The sequence below is a fragment of the Hibiscus syriacus genome, unplaced genomic scaffold, assembly GCF_006381635.1.
Source record: "Hibiscus syriacus cultivar Baekdansim isolate YM2019G1 unplaced genomic scaffold, ASM638163v2 tig00112226_pilon, whole genome shotgun sequence".
NCBI lineage: Eukaryota > Viridiplantae > Streptophyta > Magnoliopsida > Malvales > Malvaceae > Hibiscus > Hibiscus syriacus.
Window position 1 is genome coordinate 360,976 of NW_024063274.1, and position 8,046 is coordinate 369,021.

Here is an 8,046-nt window from a genome sequence, read left to right on the forward strand (position 1 = left end):
TTTATTTAAATCTAATGGTTATAAATTAATGTAAAACTTATTAGTTTTACATAGTATAAGTAGGAATGAAAAAACGACCTAAGCCCGATGGGGAAACCCGAAACCCGACTAAGTTCGGGTCAGTTCGAGTTTGAATAATATCAGGTCGGGTATCGGGGTAAAATTCGAAGATTTTTTTGGGTTCAGGTTGGGGGCAAGGTATCCCCGCCCCGATTATATATATATATATATATAATATTTTATATTAATTATATATAATACAAACAAAATATTTAATCTAGGTTTTGAGGTTATATAAGATTCGGTTATATATAATATGTGTGCGCAAAGTTGGTTGTTGAATGAGATTCGAGGTAAATCAGTAACACTATATTCTATATTAACTTATATGTCATTTCTTTTTGAATAATATTTGTGTTAAAGGATAATTTATGTTATTTTGTTTATAAAAACTTGTTCGGAAGAGACCGAGGCATATTGTCGCTCTGTTGAATATGATTATGACGTGGATGAGGTAAATAATGTTTATAAAAACATTATTATTTTGGTAACATGCTTTTATAATTATTAAAGTAAAATTTGATTGATTTATTGATAAATTTCTCAATGTAGGGAGTTACCAAAGAAAGTGACAAAAGTGGCACGACGATTTTGTATGATTTTATTTGACTTAATATTACGTATGCATCTTCATTGTATGATTTGAATATCGGAACAAGTTTGTATTTAATCATGTATGTGTTTTATTTTGGAGTTTAGACAATTATTTGGAATTGAGTTTAAATTTGTGACTGTAGTTTGAATTGTAAACCGTGTAGACTAATTTTCCAGTTTTTTGTGATCGTTTTTTCTATTTTTTATGAAAACTACAGCTGCTCGATTTTTCTCGGGATCGGGTTCGGGTATAACATTTCGGGTCGGGTTCGGGGACGGGGCAAAAAAAATCCCCGACGGGGAACGGGGCGAGGATGGGGATTCATTTTGGGGACGGGGACAGGGGGAGCAAAACTCGCCCTGAACCCGCCCCATTGTCATTCCTAAGTATAAGTAGATATTCAGTGGCGGATCTAGAAATTTTTTTTAGGGTGAACACATATATATGTATAATATACAATTTTTGTATATGGATAAATACAATACAAATTCAGGGTGGGCATGATAAAAATTCAAGGTGGATACAATCAATAAAATGAATAATTTAACGGAATTTTTTTAAATTCATATAAGAATATTTATGTTTTAGAAAATTTTAGGGTGGCCATTTACCCACTTTAGAGGCCATGTACATCTGTAAGTGTGGATATTAACCTTTTAATTATTTGTAATATTTTTAAATTTAAAAATATTTAGATGTATAATAATCTATGATTTAAAATATTATTTTTTTATTTTTTTTATATTTTTTTATTAAACTAAGATGATTATAAAGTAGTATCTATTTTAAATAATTTTAATTATTTGACGATGAACATTCAATCATTCTATTGCAATCACTTGTGTTTGATCCCGTGATCTGTGGGAACAACAATGATTCTTTTAATTACTGAGGTAAATTGGTTATGTTAGTTTTCGATTATATTAACTTTGAGCTTCGGCTGTTAACTAATATAACAAGTTGAGATGCAACTGAGAATATAAAAAAAATGTTCTTTTAACATCACTCTATTGCAATCACTTGTGTTTGATCCCGTGATCTGTGTGAATTCTATATAGGTTTTAGCATCATACCAACATAGTCGTAGATTAATATACATTGAATATAAATAAACACGAATAATTAAAGAAAATACATGAAAAGAAAAATTCAGATAAATAACATAGCTAGTAGTGATAGTCGTAGACGAATGTTTCATGCATTGTGATAAATATACAAGTAGATCGATTTTGATGATTTTCGCAAGCAAAAGCTTCAATCTTTGGCTAGAAATGACCAACCCCAGTTTTCCCCCCTGGATTTCATCTCGAAATTTGCTGATCAACCCATGTTTTCTTTTTTGCTTCCACCTTCAAACACCATAATCGTCCATTGCTGGTGGAAGGATGGTAAATGTTCTCTTTGGTCGGAAAGCGAAGGGAAATTCTTCGTAAAATACCTTTTTGGATTTTCAGGTCGAAGTTCTTCGCCATTGCTTTTTACTTTTATTCTGAGGCAATTTAAACGGACTCCAGCTCTTTCTGCGTTTAGAGGTTTCGCAGAAGAGGCCGGATGCCAAGGCCTGCTGAAGCCATAACTCGAATTCTTCTTCGTCTTCGTCGATCATTTCAGCATCCAAGCCCCAAGGATATCGGCTTGACTTTGATCTTTGGGTCTTCTCTAAACCAACCATGTTTACGTGGAAGCTAGGCCGATGCGTGTTCGGTCTACACGCCATTCCCTGCAACCACCATTCAGTAAGTTCTAAAACTGTTAGGTACATGAAAGGAGGCCGAGCATTCTCTTTTCAAATGATTGGATTTGAATCATTTAACTAGCAAGCCAGCTGCTCATACATACACACACAAACTGACGCAATCATGCACATGCATGTAACATGATGAACAACTGACCTGACAGATAGCCCATTCCGAAACGTCGAAGATCTTGCTCTCGGCGCAGACAAAAGCACGTGGTATTTCCACCTATAGAACAGGAAGAAAACATAGTAAACAGCCAAGTTTGGTGAAAGACAGACCGAAATTCCGCCATTCTGAGAAGCGCGATGTTTACTTGAATGGCAAAAATACTGTTCTCTGGGGTCTTCCTCTTATTAAGTAGCCGTTTTAACTAAAACTTCAATGAAAATTAATGGTAAAAATTATCAACAGTGACGCAGAAACATCCACAACTTGATGGTCATACCAAACTCAGTTGAAACGAACAATGTAGTAAATCAAAAGAATCGAACATTTTGCACCGACAAAAATGGACACTTACCTTCTGAGGCCTATCAAATACCAAGGAACCTTTATACTCAACCCATCCATCTCCATCCTTGGCTTGATGATATTGACAACAATCCTGTAGCCAAAACTAATCTCAGAAATTTTTGAAATTCATGCATTTAAGGCTAATGATATATATATTCCGGACGTGTTTGTGTACGTGCTTGTCTTTTTGTGCTTCCATGCAAGCCTATTTTTGTGTGCAAGAGCACATTAAAATACCATATTAATGATGCAATATATATATATATATATACATATATGCAATACCTTTAGCATTATTAATATGGTATTATAATAGTGATTACAGTTTCGATTAAAATTTTCATTCTCAAGAGGCTTATGTCTGAAAGCTTCATGGTTAAAACTTATTCTGTTCCAAGTATAAGAAGTTCACACATTTCAAAAGATCGGATCTGACAAATAAAGAATAGGGAAGTCTGACCTGACACCACCTAGCCTTGGCCTTGTTCCTATTCGTGCACACCCATATATGTGAATTACCACACTTGGTGCATTGTATACGCCTCGATTCTTCAGAGCGATGATCTGAAGTAGATTGCTGAAGGGAGAGATTGTTGAAAGATATTAGTTTACATGACGACCAGCATTCATTAAACTTTAAGGAATCACGTCGATTTGCCTAAAAATCCAGAGCTTTGTACAAATATAGAATGTAAGAAACAGCAAGAGAGCAGAACACAGAAAAAAGTTTACACGGCGACCAGCATTTGTTAAACTGATAAGGAATCACATCGATTTGCCTAAAAATCCAGAGCTTTGTACAAATATAGAATGTAAGAAACAGCAAGAGAGCAGAACACAGAAAAACTAATGCAAAAAAAAACGAAAATGAGCGATAGAAATCAGAACCACCTGATGTGAAGAGCTATGGGACTTTTGACAGACACTCCTCGCTTTGGATTCTTCCTTCCTCAATTGCTCATCATAGTCCCTCTTCTTCATGGAATCAGAAAGAACCTACAAATCCACACCAAGTCCAGCTGTGTAAAGAAGCAATAACTTCTCTAGTCGTTGACAGTGTTCAACTTTCATTTGAGATAATCGGAAGTCAAAATGAAAAATCATGCAAAGACTATTATAACAACAACGATGAGAACATAGTTATTCACCTCATAAGCACACTGAAGTTTCTTAAATGATTCACTTGCTAAAGGACTTCCCATGTTTTTGTCGGGATGTACAAGCATGGCCTGTCAAAATAGAATTCCCAGAAAAGAAATCGAGAAAATTAGTATATACTTAAAAATGGAAAACAGAAGAAGGATAAATGATGCTTCCTTTTGAGAAGGAAAATAGAAGTATTTCCTCCCTAGACAACTTGCTACCCTAAAATGGTTCTCGCCTAATCTTAATAACGGATTGCAGAAATAAATTATAAGAAGCAAATGTTTTTACTGAAATAATTGCAGGTGCCCGAGTTAGATATTTAGACAAATCAAACATGTAAGGCTTCTTGCAGGATAGCATCTACCTTTTTTCGGTATTCCTTCTTGAGGATTCCAGCGTCAACTTTTATGTGACGAGGGAACCCCAATGCTTCATAATGATTCATGCTATTCAATATTCTTTTCATTTCATCAGTCGAACTCGTTTCTTCCTTGACAACCCTTTTTGCAGTGAACTCCTTTTGGTTTATAACTGATGTAGTAGCAGATTTGCTCGATGACTTGCATGATGCACCTTCTTAGGTTCATCGGTGGGAATAGAGTATTCACACTGTCCAGGAAAATCATCTTCCATAACCGATTTGGGCTCCTTTTGTTCTTCAAAATGTGTATTTTCACTCACATTATCAAAACATTGGAGCAAATAATTCACCACGTCGTTCGACAAAAAAGCAAGGTTTATTGATAGAAAAACACCATGCCACCCAACTCGAACTTTGACACAATAAACAGAGTATGTGGTCGCTATTAAAACTATTAATCGCGCATGACTTAAGGAGAACAAATAACCTGCGCAGAAATATATCAGCTTCAAAGATCACAAAACAACAGAGGCAGCAAATGAAAGACAAATACAATTAAGCCCATCAAACAAGTTATATGCTTTCCTTATGTCTTCCGAAGATTCCTCTAGTTTATTTTTCTCGATACAAAAAGACACTTATGTAGGTTCATACATGTATAAGCTCGAAGAAACAAAAACTGTAATCCATTTTTATAAGGATATGAAAATGAAATAAGAAAAAAGTATGAATAATATACTGACAGGAAAAATTCATCCAATAGGGTAAGAAACAGGTCATACCTCCAACTATAAAAAGTGTTCCGGTTATCCAAAAGTTAGCATACATCCATAATACCAATATGCCGAACAGTCCTACGATAAAGAGGCCAGGCGTGTAACCTAAGTACTGAACAGCAGCTCCGGCAGCTCCCTGAAACAAATGAGACCAGATTCTAAGCATCACCCTTAAATTTCTAATTGTAAATTATATGTCGATAAGATTGATGCCTCAAAGTAAACTAAGTTGGAATGAAAAAGTGCAAATCCATCATAACTCTCGCAACAACCTAAACATCACTAAGTTTAGCTGAACTTCATAGAAAATATCCACCATTAACAACCTTCTAGCAACCTTTGCCCCTCAATTTCATGTCCGGTTATCACTAGAAAGAAAACGCTATCGCCTATCAGACAGAATAACATAACTTTCTAGGGTGGAGAAAAGAATTTTTAACTTCTAAATGTTCGACGAAAACTTCAATCGCACTCTACACATTAAGTATGCAGACAGTTTTATGCATCAGGATAATGTCCAAGGATCTAGAAATCAAGAGAATTATTACAAAAATGCGAGACGTATCTTGCAAGAACTTCAGGGTATGATTTCCAATCAACAGTTCAGCAATCAGAACAACCATAAGATTCTAAAATCGAAATTTATAAGCTAAATCCAAGCATCTTTGCTGATAATCTAACCTCTAAAACATCAATTCAAACATCGAAAAACAAAACTGTCGAAACTAGCCCAATTCTTTGACCTTAATCAAAGACATTCCAAAGATAAATCAAGGTTGACAAACATAAAATCAACAATCAACTTGAAAAATGTCCAAAGATAATAAAGATGCAATAAAAGCACAAGATTTGAAAAGAATGAAACCGATACATTACCATACTGAGAAGCACGTAAAGCAAGCAAGACATGGAAGTCACGCTGAGGAAACAGCTCCACATTATGACAAGTAACGAAGCAGGACCCAATTGGATACAGGAATGAAACCCTCTCACCAAACAATTTTTCCAATAGATCAAAACCAACCTCGAAAACTTGCAGAGACCAACACATCCACTACAAACCATAGGCCAATGCCTCTCCATTAACAACCCCACTTTATCCCTACACCAAGCAGCAGCTGTTTTCGCCTTTGAATAAACATGTTTCTGAGATTCCAACCATTTCAATCCCTGCTCAAAAAGCCCTATATCCTCCATCGCATAAATTTTAAATCTCTGGATCCACCCTCGAGAAAGATCAAATTTTTACTATGAAAATGGAGAGAGGAAAAATATCCATTTCAGGGATTGAAGTTTAGCGGAACTAAAACATACCCATTTCCCCATTTCATTAGCTTAAATTTAAGAAAATAAAAAGAAATACCCATCAAAGGGATTGCAGTTGAGAGAGTAAATTCGATCACGATGGGTTCATCCAACCCCACAAAATTTTAGCTTCACATGTAAGCTAGGAGGAAAAAAATTTAAAAAGAAAAAGGACAAAAGAATGAAGCAAATCACGCCCCCTTTTTCTAACTCTGAAAATCTGGGACTAAATACAAAGACTAAACAAAGAAGACACAGTAAATCAAATGATAAGGTCAGTTTAGTTGGTGGCCTGGTGGGGGTAAATAAAAGCTTAATTATTTTTTAAAAAAAATTGAGGTTTTTTTTTTGGTTATGGTAAGACAAAACCTAATAATATAAATCTATTTTCTTATATTAATTTGTTTTTTCAGTGAGTGCTCAGGAGAGGAAAAAAAAGGGGGGGTATGCTCTGAGTTGAAAAGAAAAGTTGGAAAGCAGCTGCAAGTAAAAAGACAGAGAGCTGAAAAAGAGCGAGCTAACTCTGTCTCTGAGTCAGCTAAACTTCAACTCGGACGAGTAGGAAAGGAAGGATCATTCATTAAACATTGGACATTTTCGTTAGTTCATAATTAGACATTAGACAAAGACCAGAGAGGTTGAGGACCCACTTTTGTTTTTACATTATGAATTACCAACATTAGACGTATCATGTTTTTGTTCCCTTCATAATATTTTTGGTAAATTATATATTTAATATTTAAACTATAAGTTTTAATATATTTTAATACTTAAATTTTTAATTCTTTCAAAAATATATATATATTATTTAGTTAAAAACTTAAAACGTTTAGTATCTATTAAAATAGAACAAAACTTACAGTTCAGGTACTAAACATATAATTTACCTTATTTGTTTGTTTGAAAAATTATTTTTTATTAATGAGAATGAGATGAGATGAGATGCTTATATAATTGGGATAAAATCATTTTCAGTTGATAATCTTTTAAATTTAGTTCTTTATTTTTTTTTCATGTTGATCTTTTTTACTCATTTTTAAGATATGGTACACTAAGCGTATGTTATATGATATAATTTTAAAATATCACATTATTGAAAAGATAAATAGATGGATTAAAAATAAGTTTATGGATTAAACTAAAAATAAATATTAAGTTTAAGTATTAAAGTTGATTTATCCTTTTTATGTGTGTGTATATATAGGAATAATAACAAAATTATCTTAACGTTTGCACAAATGATCATTTTGTGCTTTATCTTCTTTTTTTTTAGCATCTTATCCTCAAATGTTTCATTTTGGAGTAAAATATCTGCTGATTAGATGAAAATTGTTAACTGACTAACTGTCTATGTTTCATATGGACGTGGCAAGTCTATGTGTGATGTCACTTCAACAAAAAATATTTTTATAATTATAATTAATTACATATACACTTATAAAATATATTTTAAAATAGTTTAAAAATAGTTGTGAAAACATGGCATTACACGTGGACTTACCACTTCAATAGGAAGCGTTGATCATTAGTAAACTAACGATTTTCATCCGT

The 8,046-nt window shown here is 33.7% G+C and overlaps 1 pseudogene; it reads right to left on the reverse strand.

Moving 5' to 3' along the window:
- Positions 1-1,800: 1,800 nt before the first annotated feature.
- On the reverse strand, positions 1,801-6,880 carry LOC120176119 (annotated as a pseudogene).
- Positions 6,881-8,046: the final 1,166 nt, after the last annotated feature.